At 46.7% G+C, this 14,726-nt stretch overlaps 1 long non-coding RNA gene across 1 annotated transcript; it reads left to right on the top strand.

Moving 5' to 3' along the window:
• The first annotated feature begins 12,690 nt into the window (after nucleotides 1-12,690).
• LOC121826851 (uncharacterized) lies at nucleotides 12,691-14,517 on the top strand. Its single transcript, XR_013049892.1, has 4 exons — nucleotides 12,691-12,754; nucleotides 13,047-13,279; nucleotides 13,441-13,542; nucleotides 14,357-14,517. It is a non-coding gene; the product is annotated as an uncharacterized LOC121826851 (long non-coding RNA).
• Nucleotides 14,518-14,726: the final 209 nt, after the last annotated feature.

Raw genomic sequence — 14,726 nt, 5'->3', positions numbered from 1 at the left:
GATAGCTTTGCTCCAATTTTCTCCTTGCAACCGCGAAGATAAGGTCTCTGTTTAATCATCCCCTCTAAGCACTTGCAATCAGCCAGGATATTGCTGCTTTTAAAATAAGACAATGACATTTAACGACTTTCATTTCTTCCTATACAAAAGATTAATTTATATGCTGGAGTCATCAGTTCATTGGAAAACTTGGCCTATTCTTTTTGAAACACAGAGATATGATTAACAACTCAATCCCTCCTTTATATTTTTAATCTTGTGGCTTTTTTCTGTGTATTTACCTACACAATCTAATTTAGTCTTTGCTTTACCATGATGCTAAAATTAGCAAATGGGACAAAGGAGTAACACAGGACCTCTCAGAGGTACCCCAGGAGTCAACCTGACCCATCTCTAGGCATCAACAAAGCAGGGCCACCATGAATAGCCCTAGGGACATTCTGGAATGCCTACATAGCCTATGAATCAGGCCCCTTAGGACCCATACCCAGCATTTTTCATCCCTCTATTTACCCTCAGCTCTGGCCATACCAGGTGACTTCTTATTCCCCAGATCTTTAGTGGTGCTCACACAGCCCCAATCCTTTTAAGGCATTTCCTATCATCACATATGCACTCACTGCCTCTCCCATCAATGTTTCATTTGTCCTTCAGTGTTTATCTAGAACATCTCTCCCTGGAAGTCTTCGGAGTGTCCCCTGTGGAAATGGCTCCCTCCTTCCTGATTCACGTGGTCCTTGTTCTGGAGATCTTTAATCCATCCCATCTTTTATAAGGTGAACAGCCATCACACGCCAGTTTCTCTTGGTCACTAGTCGTCATGGTGTCTCCATGAAGCTTCACAACAGCCCTGTGCTGCCCTGTCACCTTATCCATGAGCAAGTCAAGGCACAGAGAATTCGAGTTCACAGTTATTAGAGGGCATAAGGAGCTTAGGCTCAAATATTATAAAACCTTTGTCTCCCTTCAAATCCAGTGACAAGCCCTTTGTAGTCTGAGACTGTCAACAATTTTGACAGGTTGTCCAGCAAAAAGGAGTCATCGAGGCCACAGCTGAATGGGCCTCCATGAGCCACATGGATCATCACTCCCCACTGCTATAGTGGCCACACCCCAAGACCCACCCATACCCTGTTTTCATTTAGAAATCACCACACAGAACATGCATATATTAAACCTTATAAATTTTCTAAGATGGTACCATGAGTTGGTATTAATAACGTGCATTTATCTATCACATACAACAAGATTTTTTTCTAAGACAGGGTTTTATTTAACCCAGGGTAGCCTCAAAGTTCACTATGTAGTTGACCTTGAACTTCTGATCCTCTTGCCTCCATATTTTGAGCACCAGGATTACAACAAGCATACACTATCACATCTGGTTTACAAGATGTTGGGAATTGAACCTGGGGCTTTGGTTTTTGTACATGCTAGGCAAGCAATCTACCAATTGAGCTACATCCCCAGCCCTCACCACAGAGTTTTACCATCAAAAAAATTCTGTCAAGAGCTGGAAAGATGCCTCAATGGCTAATGCTTTTCCAGAGGATGGAGTTAGGCTCCCAACTCCCTTTTACAGGGGATTCACATCCTATAATTCTAGCATCAGTGATCCAATGCTCTCTTCTGTTTTCCATGGGCACCTGCACTCATGTGCACATACCTCTACAGAGAGAGAGAGAGAGAGAGAGAGAGAGAGAGAGAGAGAGAGAGAGAGAGATGTAATTGTTTTAACTCATGTGGTAAGCAGAAGGAAAGGTCTCTGCCAGTCCTCAGGCCAAGCTCTGACTTCAGCAACTTGCTGCTAATTCTTCCTGATACTGGCAGGCAGTGTGCACGGTTTCCTAAGAGAAAAGATTCCCTTTGGGATGGAATCTAGTCGTTCCTGCTGTCCCCAGCGCTCTTAGGTGACTTGACCTCTTATAACACGGTCCTGCTGCTCTCAAAGTTGTACATTAGAGACACTCAGAATTCCTGCTGCAGAGGGTGAATGAGAGCATCTGGTCAGAAGCAAGATCACGTCTGGTACCATGTTTACAGAACACAGCCTGACACCTCTCCATGAAAGCTTCTGTGTGTCTCTCTGTGTTCAATGATACTCCCATAACCCACACTGTGTGGTGGTATTGTGTTCCCCAAAATATTATGTACCCTAATAAACTTACCTGGGGTCAGAGAACAGAACAGCCACTAGATATAGAGGCCAGAAAATGGTGGCACACACACCTTTAATCCTATCACTTGGGAGGCAGAGATCCATCCCTATCTCTGTGAGTTTAAAGCCACACTGGAAACAGCCAGGCATGGTGACTCACGCCTTTAATCCCAGGAAGTGAGGGCAGAAAGCAGAAAGGTATATAAGGCGTGAAGACCAGAAACTATGCTGGTTAAGCTTTCAGGCTTTCCAGCAGCAGTTCAGCTGAGATCCACTTGAATGAGGACACAGAAGCTTCCAGTCTGAGGAAACAGGAGCAGCTGAGGAATTGGCAAGGTGAGGTGGCTGTGGCTTGTTCTGCTTCTCTGATCTTCCAGCATTCACCCTAATACCTGGCCCCGGGTTTGATTTTATTAACAAGACCTTCTAACAATTCATGTTACAACACTGTGACAGAAGAGTGCTCCCATCTATCCTTCCAACATCCTCCCCACTGTCTACCACAGTCTATTTTAGCCACACCTTGAACTTCCAGCCGACTAGACAGTCAAGAGAACTGTGGTGGCCAGAGCTGGAGGGACCCTAGGAGGAATCATCTTTCTAGGTTCCAGACCCTTTAACCCAGTGGTTTCAACCTTCCTAATGCTGCAACCCTTTAATACAGTTCCTCATGCTGTGGTGATCCCCAACCATAAAATGATTTTCATTGCTGCTTCCTAACTGTAATTTTGCTACCGAGCGGTGTCTCTGTTCCTAAGACCATCTGAAATATGTGTTTTCGGATGGTCGTGACCCACAGGTTGAGAATCACTGCTTTAAAGACAAAGCTCTGCCCTGACAATACCAAATGCTACTGAGGATGCGGAGTGACTGGAGGTCTCATCCATGGCTGGAGTTCAAGGCCAGCCTGGTCTAAAGTTCCAGGAGAGCCAGGGCTACACAGAGAAACCCTGTCTAAGGGGGATGGGGGGATGGGGGAGGCAAAGTTTTTTGTTTGGGTTTGGGTTTTTGTCACTTAACTGTTCAGTTTTGTTTATTTGTAGATTTGAGGGTTCATTTGTTATTTTTTTTTAATTTGGCTTTGTTTGGGTGCTAGAGATTGAACTCAGGTACTCACAGATACTATGCGACCCCTCTAAGCATGGAGCCACATCCTGGCCCTAACTAAATCCGTTTCACTGCTCATGGACTTCCATATTATCTTTTTATTTAGGGACTTTCACGGCAATGGTAATCTCTTACTGTTAAATGCACGCCATGACTTTAAGCATGTACATGTTTATGGAGCACGTGTTTTGTTCCAATTTGGTATGCAAACCAAAAGGTTTTCCAAAGCAGATGGAGCAGTTTTCACTCCCGTCAACAGTAAATGAAAGTCTTGCCTTGCTGGGTGTGGTGGTGCATGCCTTTGCTCCCAGCGCTCAGGAGGCAGGTGGGTCTCTGTGAGTTCAAAACCAGCCTGGTCTACAGAGAGAGTTTCAGGACAGCCAGGGCTGTTACAGAGAAGAAAAAAAAAAGTGAAAGTTCTAATCAGGCCACACCCTCATCCTTTTGGTATCTTTTCAACTCTGACTCTATCGTGATTTATCTTGGTGGTGGTTTAGCAAGGTCAAACATCTTCCCAGATTTGTTTGCTCATTCATTTGTTTGTTTTGTGATCTGCATCTTTTTTTTATTTTTTTCAATTTTTACAAAATAATTTTTTAAATTGAAAAAAATAAAAAAAAGATGCAGATCACAAAACAAACAAATGAATGAGCAAACAAATCTTTTTTTATTTTTTTCAATTTAAAAAATTATTTTGTGCCGGGCGGTGGTGGCGCACACCTTTAATCCCAGCACTCGGGAGGCAGAGCCAGGCGGATCTCTGTGAGTTCGAGGCCAGCCTAGGCTACCAAGTGAGCTCCAGGAAAGGCGCAAAGCTACACAGAGAAACCCTGTCTCGGAAAACCAAAAAAAAAAAAAAAAAATTATTTTGTGTGTGTGTGTGTGTGTGTGTGTGTGTGTGTGTGTGTGTGGCAAATATGTAAGATTTGTCTCCCTATGCCTGTTTGCAAACACACAAAAAAGTCCTTAATCTTAAAGTAGTTTAAGATAAATATCTTTTTTCATAAGTGCTTTCTGTATCTCACTTTAGAATTTATACCTAACGCCGGGCGGTGGTGGCGCAAGCCTTTAATCCCAGCACTCGGGAGGCAGAGGCAGGCGGATCTCTGTGAGTTTGAGGCCAGCCTGGGCTACCAAGTGAGTTCCAGGAAAGGCGCAAAGCTACACAGAGAAACCGTCTCAAAAAACCAAAAAAAAAAAAAAAATTTATACCTAAATCATGAAAACATTCCCTGCAATTTCTTTTAGAATTGATAATGGTTTCTTTTCCACACTAATGTCTATGATCCTCCTGGAAGGTGTCTTTGCACAGGACTTGGGGTTTCCTCTTCTTTGTCGAATGAATTCGGTGCCACTTATTAAAGCACGCCTTTAACAGGTGCTCTCTAGTTGAACTAAGACTCTTTCCGATGGGAAGGGCTCAGTTACATGCCCATCCCTAGATCCACGATGGCAGTCAGGGAGACAACATACTAACAGTGTGGCTCAGATGAGTGGGGCCCACCCTACTCCAACCCAAGGACCCCAAGGAGTGGGAAGATTAGTGTTCTCCTGAGGAAAGTGAAGGAATTACTATCAGAAGACAGTGATGGCTGCCCGCGGAGAAGGCGGAAGCCTTGCTGCCTGACTGAGGAGACAACCCAGCAGGAAGGCTGTTATCTAACCCAGCTAGCAAATTGCCCCTGGGGACCCAGCTGTCTCTAAAGAAAACACAATGGCTCTCCGCCAAAGCTCCCACAACTACCTAGGGCTCATTCTCTCTCTCGTGGCTGATTATCCCAGAGACCTCCGCCCAGTGAAAATACGACTCTCTCACCTACCTGACTGCTAAAGCCCCTGGAACCTCCTGTGGCTGGGATCCCACCCACAATGCTGCTTCTCAAGGAGCTTCCATCTCCTTTGCTCTGTCTTCATCTGGTGAAGACTCTGGGCTTTCTGCCCTCCCTGAGAAAGATCGATCACCCATGGTTTGGGGATGAGTAGCAGTGTCCTCCCCAGAGAGCTGTGGCTCTCCTATCTCCTTTGTCATTCTTGGTCTCTGCTCCTGGGGCAGTGCTGGTGCCAGCACTCACTGGGTAACTGCTTCCCCAGCTATTGGTGATGGGTGCCTCTCCTGCAGATGACAGGCTCTTTCTAGGGTGACATTCGCCAGCCAGCTTCCACAAGCGATGTGCCTTGAGCCTTTCTTGCCCAGCTGATGGATACTGTGTAGGACGTGCAGCAACCCTGCCTTAACGCAATTTGCTTCTTTTACCAAAGAAAGTGCTATTTTCTTTTTTTTAAAGGATGAATGGGCATGTCAATGTCCATAACCTTTGATACAGCATTCCCATTTCTAAGTATTTATCTTAAGGAAATTATCACAGACACGTTTGGAGATACATGCAGAGTGATGTTCACCAAGGCACTATCCTTAATAGAAGAAAAAGGGCAAGAGCTTCTGTCCCCCATCAGAGACGGAAACACCACAGGGAGGGTGCCTCAGCTGACTGATGACACCTTTGGCAACATTTAAAAGTCACATTTGCTTGGGTATCCACGCAAGGAAATCAGGGAGAGGGCTCAAAAGTGATGTTTCCAATTTGCTTTTCTAAAGCGTGACTCTAGGTGTGTAAATATATGCAGAAACAGATTCACAGGAAAATTCTAACTATGGTGGGTGCTGGGTAGCGTGACACCCACTGACTTTTAACTCTTATGTATGAAAAGCCAGCATCTCCATGCTTAGTGAGATGGGAAACTCCTACACTGATCCCCACAGCAAGAGCCTTGTCCAAATCAGATCCAAAGCACAACATCTGTTTTGAAGAACTATGCTTCTATTAACTGGGCTCCAGTGGACAATTGAATTTTTTAAAGCATGAATATTAGTCCTGAACATGGTTTTATTGATGGCAAAAAAAAAAAAAATTAATGCTATAATGTTGGGAAAAGGACCAAGTCTCAAAACCAGAAGCCGGTGTGTGAAGCCAAGAATCCCAGCTTGGACATAAAAGCCAGAGGCAGGCCTCCCACGGAGCTGGGGAGACACAGCTCCTCTTCCACTGCCCTGGCTGGTGCAGCCTATTGTCTGTATGACAATGAGGTTCCCAAGGACGAAATGTGGGGTGCACACGAGGTTCCAGAGCCCTGCCAAGCCTAAGGTTCACCCAGGTTTGACCAGAAACAAGGGAAGAGATGTCCAGCCTTCAGACAGCTTTGTGCGCAGTCTCCAGGATGAAAGGGGCCAGGTAGAAATTTGAACCTCTTCTAAATGTGTGTGTTTTTACTGTCACTGGGCAGCGGGTTTTGTGTGTGTGTGTGTGTGTGTGTGTGTGTGTGTGTGTGTGTGTGTGTTTGTCTTTTCCTCCTTTTCAATATCTCTTAAATTTCAGCATTATTTTAAACTCGTAGTCGATGCATGGAACTAGGGAGATAGAGGCAGACAGATAAGAAGTTCTGTGTCAAAAAAAAAGTATTATTTTAAGGTCTTTTAAGCATTATTTTAAGCAATGTTATTTTGTGTTAACTTACTTTACCAAACACTCTGTATTGTCCGCGGGGGAAGTGGGGAGAGACTGACATGATAGATGGTAACTCGACTAGAGGCCCCAAAGGCAGTCATTTGTGTTCTGGAATTCCTTAATTGTACATGTACACAGCAACTCTAATAGCCCCAGCAGAGTCCCTCAACACTATCACAAAAACAGGAATGAAAACTTCTCAAGGAAGAGTGGTAAATCAGTGATGGGGATAGATCATATTTTTCTAGAATCTGCAGAACAGAACAGAAGACATTCTAATCACTGCATCTATAATTACAGAGCAGAGTAAATCACTAACAAAAATGAATTGTCTTCAGTATGATAAAGAAGAATAATTAACTTTTCATTCAAAGCTGCCATCTCAATGTTGGATGATTCAGGCTAGCCCTAGGGACTGGCAAGGAGGAGAGAGGAGACCAACTTCCAAAGAGGACCCTGATGGGGGCCGCCACAATGGACCACAGTGGGAAACATATCTTACTGGTTTCCACAGCAAGACAAAGAAATGACCGAGAATAAGATCACCTCTGTGAAATGACTCACACTTTACAGATAAAGTAGCCATCTGCTCCGAAGTGGACACTCCGGGCCAGTAGGAAGCTTGTATTTCGTAACAGTCACAGAGTCACTTCACATGCACAGCTGCTAGTGTGGCCTAGAGATAGCCTGCTGGCCCAGCTGGATTCAAGAAAGCTGGGAGGGTAGGGGTAAGGTCAGAAAAGACAGAAGCAGGGACAGAAGTCGGCCTCTGAGCTGCCGCCCCCTCCCCCCCCCCCCCACACACACACACACACGCACACAGGTTTCCTGTCTTTGCAGGCAGACTCGGGATGGGGACACAAGGAGAATAGGATAAGCAGAGGAGCCACTGGCATCATGGGAAAAAATGAGGAAGGACATGGAGATAGAACTGAGGGCCTCGTGACTGGTCCACAAACACTCCGCCACAAAGCACCAGCCTTCCCAGGCTCCTAAACGATGGTGTTGAAAACAGGAGAACAGTGTTCTGAGTCTCCCCTGTAAGCCTGTCCACACGCAGCCGCAGCCGCAGCCCCAGCAGCAGGCAAACAGCACTCGGTGTGAAGGTTAACTATATTATTTACTTTTCTCATTTCTATGACTAAATAGCTGAGAAGCGGCAACTTAAGGGAGTGTTTATTTTGGCTCCTAGTTCAAGGGGTCACCGCCCCTCATAGTGGATTTTGTACAGGACTGTCCTCCGAGCTAAAATGCCTTCTTCAGTCCCTTAGGGGAGGGGGCCTTGCAAATGATGTCCACAGCTGGGCTTGACTGTTGACGTTTCCTCATAGAAGGAGCAACAGAAATGGAACCCTCACTGGAGTATCCAGCTGCTCCTCCACACCAGGTGTATGCACGGCTGCCCTAATTGCACATGACCTCAGGGAAGGACTAGAAGTATATACTTCTAGGGAAGGACTGCGTGGGGGGAGGGGGGGGGGCTCCATCTGGGCAGGCATAGGGGAGTCATCATCCATACTGGATGCAGACCTTCCAGTGTAGCTGTTTTAAGGCCACCCATGCTCCTGCCTAGAGCCCCCATGGCTCTGTAAAAAAAAAAAAAAAAATTGGTTCCCCAGAGTGAACTTTGATGAAATGTATCATTTCATCAAAGTTCACTCTGGGGAACCAATTACTCAGTGTGTCCTTGGGACCTTTGGAGGAGAGATACACATTTTTATGTCTCCCTAAGGAGAGGAATTTGAATGGCAGGCTGAGTAGCAGGAGTGAACACATCTGGTCACGAAGTAATCAGAAAGCAAAGTGAACAGGAAGTAGGGTATGACTATAAACCCTCAAGGCCTGGGCCAGTGAGACGGCGCAGTAGCCACGGCACGTGCATACAAGTCTAGTGGCCTGACTTCAGTCCTGGATCCCACAATCCCATCTAAAGGTGGAAGGAGAGACTGACTTCAAAAATACATTGTGGGGGCTGGAGAGATGGCTCAGCAGTTAAGAGCCCTGGCTGCTCTTCTAGAAGACCCAGGTTCAGTTCCCAGCACCCACATGGCAGCTCACAACTGTCTGTACCTCCAGTTCCAGAGGATCTGACACCTTCACACCAATACACATAAAATAAATAAGTTAAATAAATTAATAAATAAATAAATAAATAAAATGCATTGTGGCAAAGCATGCCCCCCCCACGCACACCATATATACAATAATAATAAATGAAGTTAAAAAAAAAAAACAATGACCCACTTTTTCCAGTAAGGCTCCAACCTCCTAAAGTCCTCATCATCTTCCCAAGCAGTACCACCAGCTGGGGAATGAGTGCTCAGACACATGAGCCTGTGAGAGACATTTCAAATCCAAACCCCAACAGAATCCTAGGAGTTAGGAGAGTTCAAGTTCAAGCCCAGCTGTCCCTGACGCCTTCCTGAATGTGAACAAGAACACCTGCCTTTTGAAGCCTCATTCGTCAACTGCTCCAAAAGCTTCTGACGTTCTCCAACATCTCTTCCGCCTTTTTCTAGACCATACCATGTGTGGGGCCATCTTGATAGTTTGCTTATTAGTAGTATAGATTCCTGGGCTGTGTCCACAGAGATGCTAATTCTCGCCCCAACCCCCCTCTCCCCCCCCTCCAAGACAGGGTTTCTCTGTGTATCCCTGGCCGTCCTGGAACTCACTCTGTAGACCAGGCTGGCCTTGACCTCCCCAGAGCTGGGATTAAAGGCACACACCACCACTGTCAAGCAGCCAGAGATGTGAATTGTACAGAAGGCCCAGAAGTCTGCTTGTACCGCAAGCTGGCCAGGGGATACCTGCCACACACGGGTCAGGAAGAGATAATACCTCCAGGAGACAGAGACAGCCCCTCTGGAGAACCATGGACCACCCAGCATCGTACCCATCAGTGAGACTCCCATATGGCCTGCTGACAGCTCTGAAAAGCCCTAGACACCATCACACACCCCAAGACCACCTGCCTGGGCTCAGCTCCAGCTCTGAACTTCCTAGCTTCTTCCTGTCCCTGCCCCAAACTGACACCTCTGGACACTGGCTGCACCCTCCCCTCCCCCATCACAGTGATGAGGGCCCTGGGCCAGGCCCATCCCACCCTCTCTGGATCCCAGCTGCTGTGGTCCCAGGACTCACAGGACCACAAGTGGCCAGACACACAGCATTCAAGGGCAAGGTCTAGGTTCACTCCAGTTCTAGGTCCTTGTCACAGCTTCTGTTTCTCTGATGGGGACATGCAGACCCAGCTGGCGTTCTGCTGGATCCAGGTTCCCAGGACCCTGGGGTGACATCGACTTCAGTAGCCAGTTAGGTTGTTCCTTCCCCATTGCCTACCAGCTCTATAATCTTGTCCAAGGCCTCGGTGTCCTTATCTATAGAGAGGGAATAATAAAACACCCACCTGGAGGGGCTGGTTAAGGATCCACAGGTACAGTTACAGTCCCATTGGCCAGCAGGCATAGGTGGCTATTGCCTTCAACTGAACCCCACACTGGCCCAGGAACAAGTCAGCCTCAACGGTCTACATGGGTCTTGCAAGGCACATTCGTTATATTCACACCCAAAGATTTGGAGGAAGCGTGAACATGAGCAAAGGGGTCAAGTGGAAGCTTGGCTGATCACACCTGGGCTGGCTGAGGTCAGGAACTCTAGAAGAATATCTAGAGTGTGAGTCTGAGGGAGGCAGGACCAGGGAAAACACCAAGCAGGGTCTACTCTCTCCCAGAACTTTACCCAGCCTCTGGAGGTTATCCTTCACGCCTGCCCACCTCCCAAACCCATCAGGCCTTCCTCTACCCATCCAGACTGCCCACACGACAAAGCATGCTCTAGCTAGTTGAAAGAGAAATGGGGGAATCGCTTCCAAAGGCCTGAACCAAAGAGAGGTCAAAGCTACCTCAAGGTCATACTTGAGGCGACTGCATGAGCCAGCTGGAGAGTGAGTAAGTCTCACCAGCTGGTGTGTGCCGACCATCTACACTTCCAGGCTCGGATCTGCACACTGCTGATGCGTTGGGGGTAGAGGGGGGGACATCGCACATCCAACCTGAAGCTCTCTCAGGCCCCGGTGAGGACCTAGCTCCCAAATGACCCGAACCCCAGAGCAGACAGAAGGTGCCAATCCAAAGGGCCCCTGCAATCCCATTTCCTCTCACTGTGCCTCTTCACAGAGAGAAGGCTGAGGAGAAAGCAGCCATGAGCCGTAAATCATTATGGCGAATAGAGGGTAAGTTCCCTGGAAAATTAAGGGATGGCTGTTGACAAGCTGGACCATCAGAACGCCAGCTGCCTAATGAAGCAATAAAGACCCTTGTTTCCCCCACTTCTCACTGCCCTGCTCTTACATGTACAATTACTACAAAAATCAAAGAGAGGAATGTTGCCTTGAGATATGATTTCCATATTGGTATGGATTTTATTATACAAGCAGTACAATACGCTCCATTATCATTTTGATTATATGTGCCTTTCATTTGCACGGTTGCACCATTATCTGCAGTACATTCATTACATTATAAGAAACTGGAACTCCATCCTAAAGATGAATTGTAAAGAAGGAGTTTCTATTTTTTCGCAGATTGATATTTCAGGAGAGAACATTAAACAGCAAACATTATTTGTAAAGTTTGTTGGTTTTTTTTTTTATTTTTTGGTTTTTTTTTTTTCCTGTAACATAAACTCTTAAAAGAAGGAAATAACCCTGATATTTCTAACAGACAGAAAAGCCCCAGGCTAGATACAATGAATGATTGCAATTTAGAATGTGTGTACTATTAGGCACTCCTGATTAAATTGTAAGTTCCTTGAGAGAAAGGAAGTCAAACAGACGAGGCTGCAGAACCAGCCTGGTATGGGGAGAGGGCAGAGCTTGTTCTTGGTGAACGGAAGGCTTCGGCTGGAGCTGTGGGCTCCATACTGGGAGGTCAGATTCACGAGGTTTCTGGGGAGAGCAGCTGTTATTTATGAGGCTGGGTGGGAGGCTTCATGATACCAAGCTCAGTCTTCCCTCTGTAGAAAGGCAGAAGAGGACTGACCTGGCTGTGGCTCCCAGTCACGTCAGCCAGTGCTGCTGCCTGAGTAAGAGAGGCGGGTAGACAAGACTTGAGCTGTAGAGCTCAAAGCGATTATTCTGGACCCTAGCTCTCACCACCAAACCCTAATCAGAGATTCAGCCCCCAGCTTCCCATTGCCAAGGTGACTCAGAGGCTGCAATCAGCAGACTGGATGGAGCTCATACCCGACTCTGCCAAAGCCTGCCAAAGCCTGCAAGCTGTGGGTCTGTGGGCAAGGTCCTTTCTTGCTCTATGTGATGGTTAATATTAATTCTCAACTCTACAGGATCCAGAATCTTTTAGGAGACAAAGCCCCGGGTGTGTCTGTGAAGGAGTTTCTAGACTGGCTTACGTGTGAACATCCACCCTAAATGTTGGCAGCACCAACCCATGGCCAAAAGGAAAATAAGAAAGCTAGCCCAGTGCCAGAATTCTTCTCTGCATCCTTATGGCAGGCACAATGGGACCAGCTGCCTGCCTTACATCCCTGCCACCATGCCTTCCCCACCGTGATGGACTCTATCTTCAAACTGAGTCCATGGCCAAGGTCAAAAAGCTGGTAGGCAATGGGGAAGGAACAACCTAACTGGCTACTGAGGTCGATGTCACCCCAGGATCCTGGGAATCTGGATCCAGCAGAAAGCCAGCTGGGTCTGCATGTCCCCATCAGAGAAACAGAAGCTGTGACAAGGACCTAGAACTGGAGTGAACCTAGACCTTGCCCTTGAATGCTGTGTGTCTGGCCACTTGTGGTCCTGTGAGTCCTGGGACCACAGCAGCTGGGATCCAGAGAGGGTGGGATGGGCCTGGCCCAGGGCCCTCGTCACTGTGATGGGGGAGGGGAGGGTGCAGCCGGTGTCCAGAGGTGTCAGTTTGGGGCAGGGACAGGAAGAAGCTAGGAAGTTCAGAGCTGGAGCTGAGCCCAGGCAGGTGATCTTGGGGTGTGTGATGGTGTCTAGGGCTTTTCAGAGCTGTCAGTGGGCCATATGGGAGTCTCACTGACGGGTACGACGCTGGATGGTTCATGGTTCTCCAGAGGGGCTGTCTCTGTCTCCTGGAAGTATTGTCACTTCCTGATCACAGCAAAATAAACCCACCCCTAAGTTGTTTTTGTCAGGTGTCTTGTGGCAACACAAATAAAAAAACAAATACACGAAGTCTCTGTGTTCCCCTTTGATGAAATGTGGTCAGAAGAATACTTGTCTGGTTACTTCACAGGTGCGTAAGGGCAGGCCAACAGCCATAGGTGGGAACATCCCTTGGAAAGGAAAGTATCATTTCATATATTGATAAAATGATCTAAACCAGGCTGGGGATAGTCCACACCTGTAATTCCAGCACTGGAGAAGCTACAACAGAAGACTCACAAGATCAAGACCAGCCTTGGCTCTGCAGTGAGACCCTTCCTTTCTCTCACCGTGATGAAGCACCCTGACCAGAAGCAGTGGGAGGCGGGAAAGAATTTGTTGTCACTCACCATTCCAGGTTGTACTCATGGCAGGGAGTTGAAGGCAGAAACGTAATGGATCGCATCCACACTCACAGAGAACCTGCGCATGGATCCTTGCCTGCTGCTGCTCCTGCTCAGCTTGTCTCCTTCTCTCTTTTGCAGTTCATGAAATGGTGCCACCCACATTCAGGGTGGATCTTCTCACCTTAAGTAACCATCAAGACAGGCCCCCTACACTCCTGCCCACAGGCCAACCTGATCTAGGTAAGTCCTCATTAAGACTCTCTTCTCATGTGATTCTAGGATGTATCCAATTGATAATTAAAACTAGGGGCTGGAGGGGTGACTCAGGAGTCAAGAATACTTACCTCTCTTCCAGAGGACCCAGGTTCAGTTCCCAGCATCCACATGATGTCTCACAACTTTCTGTAACTCTAGCTCCAGGGGATACAACAATATCATCTGGCTTTCATAGACATCTACATGCAGGTGGTGTACATACATACATATATACATACATACATATATACACACCTATATATATATACACCTATATATATAGGTGCATATACATACGCATAGAATAAAAATTTTAAAAATACAAAAAAACACTAACCAGCACAATCCTAACTCAAAAAACAAAGAAGCCAAAACATAATAACATGCGTTATCACAAACTTTATGACTCCTCCATCACTCAGACCAGCTACTAGAAAGCATTCCTTTGTCATCAGACCCATCTTAAATGTCACTTCCTTTGTTACACCCTCCTTGACACCCCAGCCAGAAGGCCCCAGCATCTCCCCACTCTATCAAGTACATTTTCTTCAGAAAGGACTTTCCGCTTGTGCTGTCCGATTAGAGAGAAACTTCCCAACTTCAGGTCATGATATATTAGTTATATATTATATAGCTAATTTGCCATATATTATGTATAATTGTGTAGATATAATATACATACATATTACATGTATATAATATGTATTATATACACACACACACACACACACACATATATTAGTAGAGGGCCATGAGTCCAGCTGTTCAGATGGCAAGCAGCGTTTTGTGTTTCTCTCAGCCCGATAGACTACAGTAGACATCCCAACACGCAGAGCAAAGCAGAAGACAACGCTGGCCACAGTTCTCATCGAGAAACACAGGAACGCACACAAGACGGACTTTCCGCCGATGGAGCAAGGCTGAAAAGTTGGGAAACCAGAAGTGGGACCACAGCTCAGGTGTGAGCTCCTTCCTAACATGCCTGAGACCCTAGGTTCCACCCCCAGTACTGCCAGGAAAAAAAGCAAGGGAAACATTGATGGGAGGTTGCCTTGGCAATACTTGACAGGCCAGGGAGGTGGCTTAGTAGGTAAAGGGCTTTTGTGAGTTTGATCCCCAGAGCCCACATGAAAGCCAGGCACATAGCGCTCCTGGAAGACAGAGACTGA

Source organism: Peromyscus maniculatus, chromosome 1 (genome assembly GCF_049852395.1).
Source record: "Peromyscus maniculatus bairdii isolate BWxNUB_F1_BW_parent chromosome 1, HU_Pman_BW_mat_3.1, whole genome shotgun sequence".
In the NCBI taxonomy this organism is placed as follows: domain Eukaryota; kingdom Metazoa; phylum Chordata; class Mammalia; order Rodentia; family Cricetidae; genus Peromyscus; species Peromyscus maniculatus.
This window is presented reverse-complemented; position numbering and strand designations above follow the sequence as displayed.